Here is a 17,355-nt window from a genome sequence, read left to right on the forward strand (position 1 = left end):
CACATAGCAATCAGATTCTCAGCTACTAGTGGATTTCTTTTTCCTACTAGGTTAATGCAGGGATTAGACTTCCCAGCAAACAGAATGTATATCCTCCTACAAGTCACAAAGCCAGGACAAATTTGTCAGCTCCAGTGCTAAGTCTTATTGGATCTACAGGTCTTGGGAGAGCAGGAAGAATAGTCTGCTGTGATCATCTGTCCTAACCAATAATATAGGTATCATAAAAATTGATATTTATATCGGTCTGAGTATCTATACAGCAATTGACATAATTTGTATACTGTCTGGACAATAACCACTTCCACAATAATTACTACTCAAGGCATTTAGGAAATGAAAATGAATGTGTTACATTCTGTGGAAATGGGAAAAATTAAGTCATGCTTGGCTCTGAGATATCACAAACAAAATTAAGTATCTGGTTAAACCCCAGTAAAATCAAGTTTCTAGAAGAATCCAAAATAAACTTAAATTTACATCATGAATAAGAAATAGATTTCACAATAATTGAGTAAGGAAAAACCTGTTTCTTCAGTAGATCTTGTCGTGTCAGTTCAGAGCCCTTTTGTACTTAGCTGGCTAATACAAAAACTGTCACAACAGAATTTCTTTGCTTTAATTCTAAGGTTGAATTCATTTTTAAAAGGTAAATTCCACTGGGAGAAAACTATTGAGTCTTATTTGTCTGTCACTCCTAAGTTTCAATGGGCTACCACCTCACTTCTTAAAAACTAAACTTTTAGAACTAGAAAAGAGTATAAGAGAAAGATTTTGAGAACATTAAGGGGCCAAGGAAGGTAAAGAGAAAAGAAGATCTGGAAAGGAGTGGCCAAAAGAACTAAACTCTTACTTGGTAAATTTCACTGTTGGTAAAGTGTCTGTTCATTCATTCGTCCATTCAACAATTATTCACTGGGCGGTAGGGAATATAAGGTGGACAATACCAGATATGACTTGTAAAGCTTAAAGTCTGGATTCCAGAGGGAAAATAGAGGCAACAATAACCATGCAAACAAACAGCTACAAACTAGGATTGATGCTTGAAGAAGACAAGAATACCAGAAAGGGATTTGACTTGAGACCTGCTGAATGACTTGGATGGGCATGGGATAAAATGTTCCAAAATACAAGAGGTAGCATGAGCAAAGGCCTTGGGGCTGTGAGGGAACATGGCAAGAAAACCTTGAAAGGTAGGCAAAGGCCAGACCACACAGAGGGTTGTTGCAAATGTTAAGGAGTTCTAACCTTATCCTAAAAGCAATGGGAAAGCATTGAAAGGTTTTAAATTGAAAGACGGGCCACTGATAAGGTTTGCATTAAAAATTTTTGGCAGCAGTTGGAAATGATAGGAAAGGGGTGGTAATGAATATGATGAGACAAAATTAGGAAGCTGTTGTAGTCACTTAAAGGATACTGACTTGTATTAGGGCAGTAGCAGTGGAGATTGAGAGAACTGGATAGATGTAACAGATTTGGAAGGTAAAACCCATGAGATTTAGTGCTGGATTAGCAATTAGGTAGGTATGAGGTGGTGTCAAGGATGGATTTTGATAATACGAGATCCTGGAAGAGAGTTCTATTTGATGGGATGTGTGTGTGCGTGTGGTGTGTTCAGTATTGGTCTGAGGTAAATTTAAAATAACTAAAATGTAGAAAAAGTAGTTGAATATACTTCTTTGACTCACAGATATCAGATGTCTGATCTGTATCTATCTATATATTTGTATCTGTATCTATCTACACACACACAATACTTACCACAATATGTATGCAATATTGAGATACAAGACTTGACTGTTAATAGTTTTCTGCTTCTCTGCCCATTCCTTCTCTGCTCCTTTGCAGGCTCATCCTCGTTTACGCAGCCATTACATGTTACATCTTAGAACTGAACAAAGTTTGCTCATAGATCCCACTGGCTTCTCATTCTATAATTTTCCCCCATTGCTTCAATTAGCATATATACCCAAGTGCGTAAAAAAAAAAGTATATAACATGTAATGGGCAGAGAGGTAGAAAAGTATTAAAGTATATGCTGTATATGGTAAAGAAAAAGAACGTTTCAAGAAGGATTTTGTGTTTGAAGAGTGAACATTGCTGATGAGATGAGGAACTGTAAAGTCTGTCTTATTTAGTGACACTGATGACATTAAGCAGATCTATTTTTATGGAGGGATGGGGCAGGAAGCTAAACTGAAGTGAGTGAGTGGGAGATAAAGAAGAGACATTAAGTGTAAATAATGTGGAAAACTTAGCTTTAGACAGAATGAAAGGCAGCTCCTTTGTTCTTATTGGCAAGAAGGATGATAACCTGTTTGAAGATTTAAGTACATATGTGGATTTTGTATTGAGGAAATGAGAACACTTCCTTCTGAAAATTTCTATCCTCTTTTCTCAGATCTCTGATCCCTTTTCCCACTTTCTGCATAGACACAGAATGGGAGAGGAAGTCAGAAATTTGAGGATAGTAGAGAAGCTTTGAAATAGTGACTTAAATCAGGAAACATTCTAAGGATATTAAGTAGTGTTGAAATCCTACTTAATATTAGTAAGTATAAACTTAAATTAGAAATAGTTCTTGAATATTATTGAAATTATGGGCCATGACCTCTTTGTTGGATAAACAGGCAAGAGATAGAAGGGACAATCTGAGTGAATGGGAAAAAATAGAGGAATCAGTAGACTAGAAGTCTCCATGACCCTGAGCTATGTCTATAGGATAAGCAGTTGAACAAAAAAGCTGGAAGGACTGGAGGCTGAAATCAGAGAAGGAAAGACTTTAGTGAGTTTTTTTGCTTAGAACGGTTGTAAATGATGGCGAGGTCCAAGTCAGGATTGTGGAAATGACTGACCCACATGGAGGGGAGGAAAAAGCTATTGGCATTAGTTGAAGAACTGAGAAGTGTTGGTATTAAAAGCATGATACATGTAGGTACGAGAGTCACCCAGGTGAAGGCAGAGATTCTGAAAGGGAAAAACAAAACAAAACAACTATGATCCTGACAGCAAGGTTTTAATAAAGAAAGGGGAGTGGCAGGGAGATTGTAGGTGACCGTGAGAATGGTGTAATGGAATGGCATAATTAGCAACAAAACAGGAATTTGTTTTTGCTGTTTTTGTTTGTTTTATTTAAAAGAAGAAGATGGAACGGCAATGATTGAAAATGCTAATGCAGATCAAAGTGGACACAACCTTGATGCTCAATCCATGGTGTGGTAGAAAATCAGAATCACTTTAGAGTACTGTAGGAGAAGGGGCTTTAGGGAAGAGGTAGGATTCAGGTAACACAAGAAAATGAACATAATGTTCACATGTATTCTGAGTAGTTTGTATATGATCATTTGCTAAATATGGAGCAAGGTCCACTAACAGAGGGCCTAGTAAAAGGATCTGAGAGAGGGAGTTGTTTCAGTCATGGGCAAGGAAATACAGAGCATCACAGAGGATATGGAACTTAGGAGCCTTGGCGTTATTGGTGATGACTTAGGGAGATGGGAATGAGATGCCTGGCCTGGGTAATGGTGGTACCAGACACTTTCTTCATGTGATGGCCATATGAGAGAAACATTGCATGTTTTAGTTCCAAATATTTTTTCTCTATTTTTTTTTGATCTGTGAGGAAACAAGAAGTTGAGAAAATACATCTGTTGAGATCTCATCAGTAAGAGATAGACAGTTTTGTGTCCCTGGCTCTTCCTAGATTCAATTCCTCTTCTGGAACTCATGCAGTCATAAATACATAAATACCCTTGGATAAGAAAAGCCACCATTTCATCCTACAGTATGGGAGAATATATTTGTAAATGACTTATCCCACAAGGGGTTAACATCCAAAATATATAAAGAACTTACACGCCTCAACACCCTAAAAGCAAATAACCCGATTAACAAATGGGCAGAGTATATGAAGAGATAGTTCGCCAAAAAAGAAATTCAGATGGCCAACAGACACATGAAAAGATGCTCCACGTCGCTAATCATCAGGGAAATGCAAATTAAAACCACAATGAGATATCACCTCACACCAGTAAGAATGGCTAGCATCACAAAGAATAAGAACAACAAATACTGCCGAGGATGTAGAGAAAGGGAAACCCTCCTACACTGCTGGTGGTAATGTAATCTAGTTCAACCATTGTGGAAAGCAATATGGAGGTTCCTCAAAAAACTAAAAATAGAAATACCATTTGACCCAGGAATCCCACTCCTTGGAATTTACCCAAAGAATACAAGTTCTCAGATTCAAAAAGACATATGCACCCCTATGTTTATCACAGCACTATTTACAATAGCCAAGAAATGGAAGCAACCTAAGTGTCCATCAGTCGATGAATGGATTAAGAAGAGGTGGTACATGTACACAATGGAATACTATTCAGCCATAATAAAGAAACAAACCCTACCATTTGCAACAACATGGATGGAACTGGAGAATATTATGCTCAGTGAAATAAGCCAGGAGAAGAAAGACAAATGCCAAATGATTTCCCTCATTTGTGGAGTATAACAATGAAGCAAAACTGAAGGAACAAAATGTCAGCAGACTCACAGACTCCAAGAATGAACTAGTGGTTACCAAAGGGGAGGGGTGTGGGAGGGAGGGTGGAGAGGGAGGGAGAAAGGGATTGAGGGGTATTATGTTTAGTACACATGGTGTGGGGGATGACAGGGAGAACAGTGCAGCATAGAGGAGGCACATAGTGAATTTGCGGCATCTTGCTGCACTGATGGACAGTGACTGCATTGGGGTATGGGTGGGGCCTTGATAATATGGGTAAATTCAGTAACCACATTGTTTTTTCATGTGAAACCTTCATAAGAGTGTATATTAATCATACCTTAATAAAAAAAAAGACTGCAGGAGAGCAGAGGACAGAGACTGGGACAGCTGTGTGGATAGAGAGGCTCAGAGGATGGCTGTGTGGGTAGAGAGGCCCAGTGGCACAGACCGGCTTGCTGTATGCAGACTCGCTCTGAGTAAATGAGATTCTAGTGATTGACCTGTCACTGTGGAAATAAAGTTGGGTACAACCCTTTCACCGCAAAAAAAAAAAAAAAAAAAAAAAAAAAGGAAAGAAAAACCACCATTTTCTCAACATTTGTGAATTTCTCTTCAGATCAGTTCTCTCAGTATGTAACAATTTTCCTTGCTTTCTAACACTAAATCTTTCTGAGATTCAGCCCTACGCTGGATTTTAGGTCCATTTCTTTTCTAAGGCAGGAGAATCTGAAGATTCTCAGGCCAATAATTCAGTGTCTCAGGAGCTGTAGCCTTACTCGGGGCCCTGCATTCAAATCAGGCTGTAATTCTAATAACTGGGGCTGATGACCTGCTCCCTTGACTTTCTTTCTGGTACCCTGATTTTTCTGTTTTTTTTTTTTTCCCCTTTCAAAGAATTCTAGAGATTGGCAGGCTGTCTCTGCACCAAAGTTACTGGGGCTGATTTCCACTCCCACCCTAACCACCTTCCTATTGCTTGAACTCATCTTCATTTGGCTGCTCTCAGTGAATTGGTTTATTCTGCTTTCCATGCCCATCTACCTCTGGTTGGTCTAGACTTGCTGTTATATAAATGCATCTAAAAGGATTAAATAAAGGAATAGGAAAAGAGATAGGTTGGGATGATGCATCCTAACTTAATTTTTTTAATGGTAAGATTAGTATCAAGCTGCTAAAAATGAGAGGCCATCCTGGGCTGAAGAGTGCAATATCTTCTCACATCTGGAACCTATTCAGAGCACATCAATGTGCTATACCATTTGGGAAGCTGTGGACAGGGCAAGATTCTGATCTTCTAGTTCAAGTTTACATGTAGAACACCGTATTGGTTGTAAGGGCTTAGGACAAATATTTCAATTTTATTTGGTAGGTTTGTAAAATATGACATAAATGCTTTTTGTTATTTCTTACTATTCCTATTCTATCCCATTCATGCAACTGCAAGGGAATTATTATATACTCACTGCCTTCAGGGTACAGTTGTTATGACAGAAATTCAAAGAGAAGGGAAGGAGTCAATTTTTAGCTTTTGAGTTTCAGTATAGATTTCAGAATAAGCTGTGAAGTTCACAGGAGAGGTAGCAATTTACAAGAACAGGTTTATGAATCTCAAAATTTCTGGTTTTTGATTTTTTTTATTGATATACAGTCTTACTTTAGTTTCAAGTAGACAACACAGTGGTTCAACAGTTGCCCATATTATCAAATCCTCACTCCCATAAGTACAGGGGTTTTTGATTTTTAAAAGAAACATCAGAAGAAATAAGGTGAATAGAATGCATCTTTAGAGAAAAAGGGGAGACAAACCATAAATATAATGAATTTACCCTGAAATAGATTACCCTGAATAGAAAACCCTGAATTACCTGAGTTCATCCTGAATTCATAAGATTCAGTATACCACCACAGGGCAAAACAAAGACTCTATAGGAAAAGAGTACCAAATATAGAAACATAAGGGTCTTTATGCACATATAAGTTGCATCTGGAGAGATGTTTTAAACTGCTGTATGTCCAAATCCTTTGACATGTATAATTTGAACAAATAACTCCTCAGTTAATACTGACAAGCCCACCCATAGTACCCCATCCTCTAACTAAAATGCCATTGTACTAATACCATCCTACCGAACTGATTCAGCTAACCAATATTTTTCCAATCTAAAGAGATGCCTTTTGTCCTCTTACAGATTCCTAACTTATGAACAGTCAAGGCATTTCACAATGATAAAGCTAGCAAAATCCTAAGGAAAGTCAGGGCACCTGAACACAGGCTGTAAAGGAAACAGCTAATATTTTTTTCTGAGTCAAATTTGACATTTTACCTCCTTATAGATGTGCTGTTTTTCCTGCTTATCTGAACATAGTTAAACTTTTAAAGCTTTAAAGAATTCTAATTCCTTATTTTCCTCCATTCATTTTTCTCATCAGGTAATAATTACCTAGACAATTCCACCATGTGTCATCTGTATGCCTTTGAACAACTTAACTGAGTTTCCCCAAGTCTCAGTTTCCTTGCCAACGTGAACAAGCCAACTAGAAGATAACTTAAGGTAAGGAAAAAAGATCCTTTATGTCATGATTCGGGAGGTGGAAAAGTATGGGACAATGACGTTAAAAACAGTAAGAAAACAAAAACGTTCGGAGAATTATAAAGACAATTTAGTAGATACTCAATATATGTACTGAGCACATATAAAGTTGTAGCCAGAGTTATAACATTAGCAAATATTTCTTGTTTCTACTGTGTGTAAGCATCTTACTAAATGACTACACATTACCTCATTTAATCTTCACAATAATCCAGTTAGTTGTAATTTTTATCATTCCTTGCTTTAGAGATGGAGAATGGAAGCTTAAAGAAGATAAGAAATTTGTCCCAGTTTTCACATCTAGTAAATGGTAAATAATGAGTCTAACCCTGGCAGGCATTATGAACTACTAGGCTCCTCTACTTTACCTTCATGCTTGAGTACAGCTTCCTCATCCTTATAATTCCTCTTTAATAATCTTCAAAAATGTTTTCTTATTATTTTCTCTTATGTAAACTGAATCTCACTTCATATCTTACATTTTGTGCTCCTATATCTCCTTAACAGTTCTATTCCTGCTTGGCCTTGTTGATTTTTTCATTTTTGGTAATTATTTTTCCCTGAAACACTCTGTTTTGGGTGCAACCATTATGAGATATTCTTCTATGTCCTCTGTTTACTCATCTCAGCTTGTCCATTTTGTTCACCTGGAATGGTTCATTTACCTCCTAATGAAATATCATCCCCTAATGTCTTTTTTTCATTTTGCTGATTTGTGGATTAAAAAAATAATGTTAGAAAATTATGGGATGTGAAGTCTCAAATCAATAATCTGAGTCCATACTCCAGAAACTAGAAGGAGTAAAATAAAACCAAAGCAAGCAAAAGGAAAGAAATAATAAAGATAAGAACAGAAATCAATGAAATTAAACACAGGAAAACAGAAAATCAAAGAAAGCTGGTTTTGTGAAAATAATCAACACTATTAGTAAGTCTTGCAAGACTAAAAAAAATAAATGAAGATGCAAATCACCAATATCACAAATAAAATAAGAGATACCACTACAGATCCTGTAGCCATTAAAAGATAGTAAGGCAATACTACCTACAACTTTAGGCTCATAATTCCAACAACTTAGTAGAAATGGATCAATTCCTCAAAAATCACAAACCACCAAACTCAGCATGATAAACAATCTGAATAACCCTATAACTTTTTTAAAAAGTGTATGTGCAATTGAAATTTTCCTGAAAAAGATATCTGTAGATCCAGGTAGAAAAATCTGGAGAGTTCTGCCAAACAGTTCAAGAAGAATTAATACCACTTTTACACGGTATCTTGCTAATATTTTGTTGGTGTATTTTGAGACTTAAGTTCATGTAAGATATTGGTGTGAAGTTTTCTTTCTTTGTACTACCATCGTCTGGTTTTGGTGTCAGGGTAATACTGGCCTCATAAAATGAATTGGGAAGTGTTTCATCTGAAAGAGATTGTGTAAAGGGTGATTTTAATTCTTCTTTAAATGTGCTTCCCCAGACATGATGCTCGTAAGAGGAGGCAGGAAATACTGGCCTTGATAGGACATGTAGAACACTCTTTGTCAGATTACCTGGTACGGGGAGAGTTGTCTCTTGATTCTTCCTGGTGCTCCCGGAAGGGTCAGGATGTGTGTTTCTAGGCCACTGGGTGCTGCTAGGTTCTGGTTGGGAGTAGGTGGACCTGTGGGACAGAATGTTTCCCAGGTCCTGTTTTGTCTGTCTAGTGCTGGTGTGGATACCACTCTATGAAGACACTGAGCCTGGTATGTATTCTTCCCCTTGGACAGTCAAGAGACTTTGGGCTGGTTTTGCATCTGCCCTTGGGTGGGTGGTCATTGTATTTTTCCTCAAGCCCTTGGGTCCCCCAGGCAGTCTTCTTTTCCTTCTCACCCTTGAAGGTTCTCCTATGACTGTTTTATTATTTCTAGGCTTTTTACTTGCACCTTATAGAAGGAGCTGGGAGAGATGAGTCTATGCCATCTTCTCCCAAACCAAAAGGCTATTGTTTTATTTGTAAACCAGATTTCCTGGTTGATTGTTTTCAGACGGAGAAGGTTGGTAAAGCTTCCAGTTTACTTTGCTTCTGGAAATTAAAGTTATACATCCTTAACTCCTTAGCCTAACATTCATATATTTCCATACATTTATTTCTCATTCTTCATAATATTGCCCTACTTTTCAGTCAAATCACTCTCATTAATACATCTTGCTCCCCTCGGCCACCATGCCTTAATTAATGCCATTGCCACTATTTGGAATGTTCTCTATTTTTCTCAATCACCTTACATCAATTTAATTAAGAACAAAATTATACTCATCAACCATTATGAAATTCTACTTCACTGATTTTTTAAAACATTTTTTATTAAGGTATGATTGATATACACTCTCATGGATGTCTCACATGAAAAAACAATGTGGTTACTACATTTAGCCATATTATCAAGTCCCCACCCATACCCCAATGCAGTCACTGTCCATCAGTGCAGCAAGATGCCACAGATTCACTATGTGCCTCCTCTATGTTACACTGTTCTCCCTGTCATCCCCCACACCATGTGTACTAAACATAACACCATTCAATCCCCTTCTCTGTCCCTCCTCACCCTCCCTCCGACACCCCTCCCCTTTGGTACCCCCTAGTCCCTTCTTAGAGTATATGAGTCTGCTGCTGTTTTGTTCCATCAGTTTTGCTACGTTGTTATATCCACAAATGAGGGAAATCATTTGGCATTTGTCTTTCTTCTCCTGGCTTATTTCACTGAGCATAATATCCTCCAGCTCCATCCATGTTGTTGCAAATGGTAGGATTTGTTTCTTTCTTATGGCTGAATAGTATTCCATTGTGTATATTTACCACATCTTCTTTATCCATTCATCTACTGATGGACACTTAGGTTGCTTCCATTTCTTGGCTATTGTAAAAAGTGCTGTGATAAACATAGGGGTGCATATGTCTTTTTGAATCTGAGAACTTGTATTCTTTGGGTAAATTCCAAGGAGTGGGATTCCTGGGTCAAATGGCATTTCTATTTTTAGTTTTTTGAGGAACCTCCATATTGCTTTCCACAATGGTTGAACTAGATTACATTCCCATCAGCAGTGTAGGAGGGTTACCCTTTCTCCACATCCTTGCCAGCATTTGTTGTTCTTTGTCTTTTCGATGATGGCCATCCTTACTGGTGTGAGGGGATACCTCATTGTGGTTTTAATTTGCATTTCCCTGATGATTAGTGATGTGAAGCATGTTTTCATGTGTCTGTTGGCCATCTGAATTTCTTCTTTGGAGAACTGTCTCTTCATATCTTCTGCCCATTTGTTAATCGGGTTATTTGCTTTTTGGGTGTTGAGTTGTGTAAGTTCTTTATATATTTTGGATGTTAACCCCTTGTGGGATATGTCATTTACAAATACATTCACCCATACTGTAGGATGCCTTTTTGTTCTGTTGATGATGCCCTTCGCCATACAAAAACTTTTTAGTTTGATGTAGTCCCATGAGTTCATTTTTGCTTTTGTTACCCTTTCTTGAGGAGATGCATTCAGGAAGATGTTGCTCATGCTTATATTCAGTAGATGTTTGCCAATGTTGACATCTTAGAGTTTTATGGTTTCATGACTTAACATTCAAGTCTTTAATCCATTTTGAGTTTACTTTTGTGTATGGAGTTAAACAATAAACCAGTTTCGTTCTCTTGCATGTAGCTGTCCAGTTTTGCCAACACCAGCTGTTGAAGAGGCTGTCATTTCCCCCATTGTATGTCTGTGCTCCTTTATCATATATTAACTGACCATATATGGTTGGGTTTATATTAGGGCTCTCTAGTGTGTTCCATTGGTCTATGGGTCTGTTCTTGTGCCAGTACCAAATTGCCTTGATTACTGTGGCTTTGTAGTAGAGCTTCAAGATGGGGAGCGTAATCCCCCCTGCTTTATTCTTCCTTCTCAGGATTGCTTGGGTTATTCGAAGTCTTTTCTGGTTCCATATGAATTTTAGGATGATTTTCTCTAGTTTGTTGAAGAATGTTGTTAGTATTTTGATAGGAATTGCATTGAATCTGTAGATTGCTTTAGGCAGGATGGCCATTTTGACAATATTAATTCTTCCTACGCAAAAGCATGGGAAGAATTTCCATTTGTTACTGTCCTCTTTAATTTCTCTTAAGAGGGTCTTATAGTTTTCAGGGTATAGGTCTTTCGCTTCCTTGGTTAGGTTTATTCCTAGTAGTTCATTCTTTTTGATGCAGTTGTGAATGGAATTGTTTTCCTGATTTCTCTCTCTGCTAGTTCATTGTTAGTGTATAGGAATGCCACAGATTTCTGTGCATTAATTTTGTATCCTGCAACTTTTCTAAATTCAGATATTAGGTCTAGTAGTTTTGGAGTGGATTCTTTAGGGTTTTTTATGTACAATATCATGTCATCTGCAAACAGGGACAGGTTAACTTCTCCCTTGCCAGTCTAGATGCCTTTTATTTCTTTGTGTTGTCTGATTGCTATGGCTAGGATGTCCAGTACTATGTTGAATAGAAGTGGGGAGAGTGGGCATCCTTGTCTTCTTCTGATCTTAAAAGAAAACCTTTCAGCTTCTCTCTGTTAAGTATAATGTTGACTGTGGGTTTGTCATACATGGCCTTTATTATGTTGAGGTACATGCCCTCTATACCCATTTTATTGAGAGTTTTTATCATCAATGGATGTTGAATTTTGTCAAATGCTTTTTCAGCATCTATGAAGATGATCATGTGGTTTTTTTCCTTCTTTTATTGATGTGGTGGATGATGTTGATGGATTTTCGAATGTTGTACCATCCTTGCATCCCTGGAATAAATCCTACTTGATCATGGTGGACGATCTTTTTGATGTATTTTTGAATTGGGTTTGCTAATATTTTGTTGAGTATTTTTGCATCTATGTTCATCAGGGATATTGGTCTGTAATTTTCTTTTTTGGTGATGTCTTTGCCTGGTTTTGGTATTAGAGTGATGCTGGCCTCATAGAATGACTTTAGAAGTATTCCCTCCTCTTCTACTTTTTGGAAAACTTGAAGGAGAATGGGTATTAAGTCTTCACTAAATGTTTGATAAAATTCAGCGGTGAAGCCATATGGTCCAGGGATTTTGTTCTTAGGTAGTTTTTTGAATACCACTTCAATTTCTTTGCTGGCAATTGGTCTGTTCAGATTTTCTGTTTCTTCCTTGATCAGACTTGGAAGGTTGTATTTTTCCAGATAGTTGTCCATTTCTTCTAGGTATTCAAGCTTGGAAGCATAAAATTTTTCATAGTATTCTCTAATAAATCTTTGTATTTCTGTAGTGTCTGTAGTGAATTTTGTTTCTCATTTCTGTTTCTGTTTATGTGTTTAGACTCTCCTATTTTCTTGATAAGTCTGGCTATGGGTTTATCTATTTTGTTTATTTTCTCAAATAGCCAGGTCTTGCTTTCATTGATTCTTTCTATTGTTTTATTCTTACTATTTTATTATTTCTGCTCTAATCTTTATTATGTCCCTCCTTCTACTGACTTTGGGCCTCTTTTGTTCTTCTTTTTCTAGTTTCATTAATTGTGAGTTTAGACTGCTTATATGGGATTGTTCTTTCCTGAAGTAGGCCTATATTGCAATATACTTTCCTCTTAGCATGGCCTTCACTGCATCCCACCGATTTTTGCAGTGTTGAATTATTGTTGTCATTTGTCTCCATATATAGCTTGATCTCTGTTTTTATTGGGTCATTGATCCATTGGTTATTTAGGAGCATGTTGTGAAGCCTCCATGTGTTTGTGGGATTTCTTATTTTCTTTGTATAATTTATTTCTAGTTTCATACATTTGTGGTCTAAGAAACTGGTTGGTAATATTTCAGTCTTTTTTATTTTACTGAGGCTCTTTTTGTGGCCTAGTATATGATGTATTCTTGAAAATGTTCCATGTGCACTTGAGAGAATGTGTATTCTGCTGCTTTGGGTTGTGGAGTTCCATAGATGTCTGTTAGGTCAATCTGTTCTATTGTGTTGTTCAGTGCCTCTGTCTCCTTACTTATCTTCTGTCTGGTTGATCTGTCCTTCAGTGAGTGGAGTTTTGAAGTCTCCTAGAATGAATGCATTGCATTTTATTTCCCCTTTTAATTCAGTTAGCATTTGTTTCACATATGTAGGTGCTCCTGTGTTGGGAGCATAGATAGTTATAATGGTTATATCTTCTTGCTGGATTGACCTCTTCATCATTATATAATGTCCTTCTGTGTCTCTTGTGACTTTCTTTGTTTTGAAGTCCATTTTGTCTGATACAAGTACTGCAACTCCTGCTTTTCTCTCTCTGTTAGTTGCATGAAATATCTTTTTCCATCCCGTCACTTTTAGTCTGTGTATGTCTTTGGGTTTAAAGTGAGTCTCTTGCAGGCAGCATATAGATGGGTCTTGTTTTTTTATCTATTCAGTGACTCTAAGTCTTTTGATTGTTGCATTCAGTCCATTTACATTTAGGGTGATTATTGATAGGTATGTACTTATTGCCATTGCAGACTTTAGATTCGTGGTTACCAAAGGTTCAAGGTTAACTTCCTTAATATCTAAGAGTCTAACTTAACTCACTTAATATGCTATTACAAACACAATCTAAAGGTTCTTTTTTTTCTCCTCCTTTTTCTTCCTCCTCCATTCTTTATATATTAGATATCATATTCTGTACTCTTTCTCTATCCCTTGATTGACTTTGGAGATAGTTCATTTAATTTCACATTTGCTTAGTAATTAGCTGTTCTGCTTTCTTTACTGTGGTTTTATTACCTCTGGTGACAGCTATCAAACCTTAGGAACACTTCCATCTATAGCAGTCCCTCCAAAATAGACTGTAGAGATGGTTTGTGGGAGGTAAATTCTCTCAGCTTTTGCTCATCTGGAAATTGTTTAATCCCTCCTTTAAATTTAAATGATAATCTTGCTGGATAAAGTAATCTTGGTTCCAGGCCCTTCTGCTTCATTGCATTAAATACATCATGCCATTCCCTTCTGGCCTCTAAGGTTTCTGCTGAGAAGTCTGATGTTAGCCTGATGGGATTTCCTTTGTACATGATCTTCTTTCTTTCTCTGGCTGCTTTTAATAGTCTGTCCTTATCCTTGATCTTTGCCATTTTAATTACCATATGCCTTTGTGTTGTCTTCCTTGGGTCCCTTGTGTTGGGAGATCTGTTCACCTCCATGGCCTGAGAGTCTATCTCCTTCTCCAAATTGGGGAAGTTTTCAGCAATTACCTCCTCAAAGACACTTGCTATCCCTTTCTCTCTCTTCTTCTTCTTCTGGTACCCCTATAATGCAAATACTGTTCTGTTTGGATTGGTCACACAGTTCTCTCAATATTCTTTCATTCTTAGAGGTCCTTTTTTCTCTCTGTGCCTCAGCTTCTTTGTATTCCTCTTCTCTAGTTTCTATTTCATTTATTGTCTCCTCCACCATATCCAATCTGCTTTTAATACCCTCCATTGTGCTCTTCAACAATTGGATCTCCAACCAGAATTCATTCTTGAGTTCTTGAATATCTTTCCATACCTCCATTAGCATGTTAATGAGTTTTATTTTGAACTCCCTTTCAGGAAGTGTCACGAGGTCCATGTTATCTTTCTCAGGGGTTATATTAATTTTACTCTGTACCAGGTTCCTTTGGTGTTTCATATTTGTATATGGCACCCTCTAGTGTACAGAAGCTCTACTCTCTGGAGCTGCTCAGTCCCTGAAACAATGTCGGGGGTCGCAGGGGATTGGTATTGGTGCCTGGGGGGAGGAAAAAGCTGTTTCCTGCTTCCCGGCTGCTATGTCTGTCTCCACTGCCTGATCCAGCGGACCAAGCACACAGGTATAAGCCTCTATGCTTTATGTTTGTAGTTTCTGTGGACAGATCTTCCCTCTGGCTGGCCTAATGCCAGGGTAGGGTTTGCCAGTTTGAGGGCCAGTTGGGGCTGGCTGGGAGAAAGGCACAGTAGGCTGCCTATCACGGAGGGGGTCCTTGGAGTCGTGTAGCCATCCAGGTACCTGGAGTACTTGGAAATCGTGAAAGCTCCCAGCCTGCTGGGCAGAGTACACCCAGACAGTTTTGTCTACCTGTCCTTTCTCCTGAGCAGTAAGCTCTGTGCAATCGTTGCCCCTTTAGCAGCTCTCTTGCTAAGGGCTTCCTTGTTAGTAAGTCTCTCAGACTGCCTGCCTTTCTTTTGTCCCAGAGCAGCCAGATATGGATCCCTGCTTTCCACAAGGGGCTGGAATCTCAGTCTCTCCAGGAATTCTGCCTGTCTTAGCTTTCCAATCCCCTAATCATGAGAGTATCATGAAAGCACCATGAAATGTAGGTTTGTGCTCCCCGAGCAGATCTCTGGAGTTGGGTATTCAGCAGTCCCAGGCCTCCACCCCCTCCTGAGCTCCATTTCTCTTCCTCCAGCCAGTGAGTTGGGGTGGGGGAAGGGCTTAGGTCACGCCGGGTCACAACTTTGGTACGTTACCATATTCTGTGAGGTCTGCTCTTTTCTCCAGGTTTATGCATTCTGGTGCAGTCCTCTTTCCTGTTGCTCTTTCAGGATTAGTGGTATTTATTATATTTTCATATTATATGCAGTTTTAGGAGGAAGCCTCTGTCTCTTATCTCACGCCGCCACCTTTAATCCTCTTGCATCTGCCTCTACTTCACTGAGTTTATTCTGAACCCTATTATTAGCATCCCCAGGAGATCCTTTAATCAACATCCCCTTATTACTAAATATGTAATATTTCTCCTTTCATATTTTGCAGTTCTTCATGAGCTATTTTTTTATATACTCAAACCACCTGGATGAGTACTATACATTGAGGAAAAAAGCTTCTAGTAGGAATCACAGAGAAATTATTTTAACTATTTTGAAGGCAACCTCTCAAATACTTTTGCTTGGTATTTATGAATATTTCACACATTTTTTTCCTGATTTTATTTAGGTCCTGGGATTCAAAGAGACTAAAGGCCAAATAATTTAGATAATAAGCTCCATTCTGCATTTTGATTTCATTTGTAGACCTAAATTATGTGACCAGATGTCAAGAGAAAAAGTGGAAACTCTCCCACCCTGTGAACGAATGAGATTGTGTGAAAAGACAGATGGTAAAGAGCAGCAAACATTTTCTGGAATGTTTCTTGGCTTGAAAACCCCTGAAGTTTAAAACCTGGCCTTTATTGAAGTTTTATTAAAGCATGTCTGTAAATTCCATATCTATGGTAGATTAGATATACTGACAACATGAGGTCTTTCACACAATCGTAAAGGGGGTGTTCAGTGAATACATAGACTATTGACTCCAGGATTAAATTCTCCCTTGTAGGGGCAAACTATTAAGAGTTCTGATATTCTGAGATGCCAGAGATTTCCCCAATGATGATTACTTTTTTTAAATTCAGGTATAATTTATATAGATTCTTGTGAAGATTTCACATGAGCACATTGTGGTGACAACATTCACGCATATTATAAAGTCCCCCCCCACACACCCCATTGCTGTCAATGTACACCAATGATGATTACTTTTAAACTGTGTACAGGACTTTTGCTTCCAAAGAACACAGAGTAATAGGTCTAGATTTCTCCTCCTATATGAAACAACAATAAAAGGACAACATATATGAAACAATGGTTTTCAAGACACTGGATATCTGGCAATGAAAGTAAGTGATCCTTGAGATATGAAAAATAAACAAGGTGAGTCCAATGGTGTCTCAGCTTACTGCACTGAGAATTTCCAGTCCACAGGGAGAAGGAGCCCAGGAAGAGATCCCAATAGATTCCCTGAGTTGAGGATAAAGAGCTAAGAGTCTAAGTAGATCAAGGCAACTAGAGTTTACAGAACAGAGTACTGGAGAAGAGAGTGTACTCTCAGGTGTTCAGCTGAGTAATGGTTCATTCCTGTGAGGAAACTATCCATGGCCTTGTAGGATTAGAGGATTAGAGGTAGAAATTCCCATCATTTACATAGGCCCAGGAAAAGTGACTATTCTCACCATTCTCACCAGCCGCACAGGGAAATCTCAATATTGCAAGGCATTGGGTAGAGGAAACAGAAGTATCTCTCCTCAGTAATGGGAAATAATTATCTCTGGACTACATACGTCTTGGGTTCCACCTAACAAATCTTAAAAATAAGACACAAAATGATCAAATTGTTTCTAAGTAACAAAACTGCATCCCAGAACAAAGGACCAGAAATATAAAAATACCAAGCACACAGCAATGTATGCTTCTGGATGTCTTTTCTAAGAGGTTCACAAAGAGAAGGC

At 38.1% G+C, this 17,355-nt stretch overlaps 1 long non-coding RNA gene across 1 annotated transcript in view; it reads left to right on the plus strand.

The window, feature by feature from the left end:
* Positions 1–1,145: 1,145 nt before the first annotated feature.
* The window catches only part of LOC118934451 (uncharacterized), a 42,293-nt gene continuing 26,083 nt past the window's right edge, over positions 1,146–17,355 (plus strand). The window contains exons 1-3 of the long non-coding RNA XR_005033472.2: positions 1,146–1,193; positions 6,935–7,056; positions 7,343–7,405. This is a non-coding gene — a long non-coding RNA (uncharacterized LOC118934451). The remainder of the gene's footprint in view (positions 1,194–6,934; positions 7,057–7,342; positions 7,406–17,355) is intronic.

The sequence above is a fragment of the Manis pentadactyla genome, chromosome X (genome assembly GCF_030020395.1).
Source record: "Manis pentadactyla isolate mManPen7 chromosome X, mManPen7.hap1, whole genome shotgun sequence".
Lineage (NCBI taxonomy): Eukaryota > Metazoa > Chordata > Mammalia > Pholidota > Manidae > Manis > Manis pentadactyla.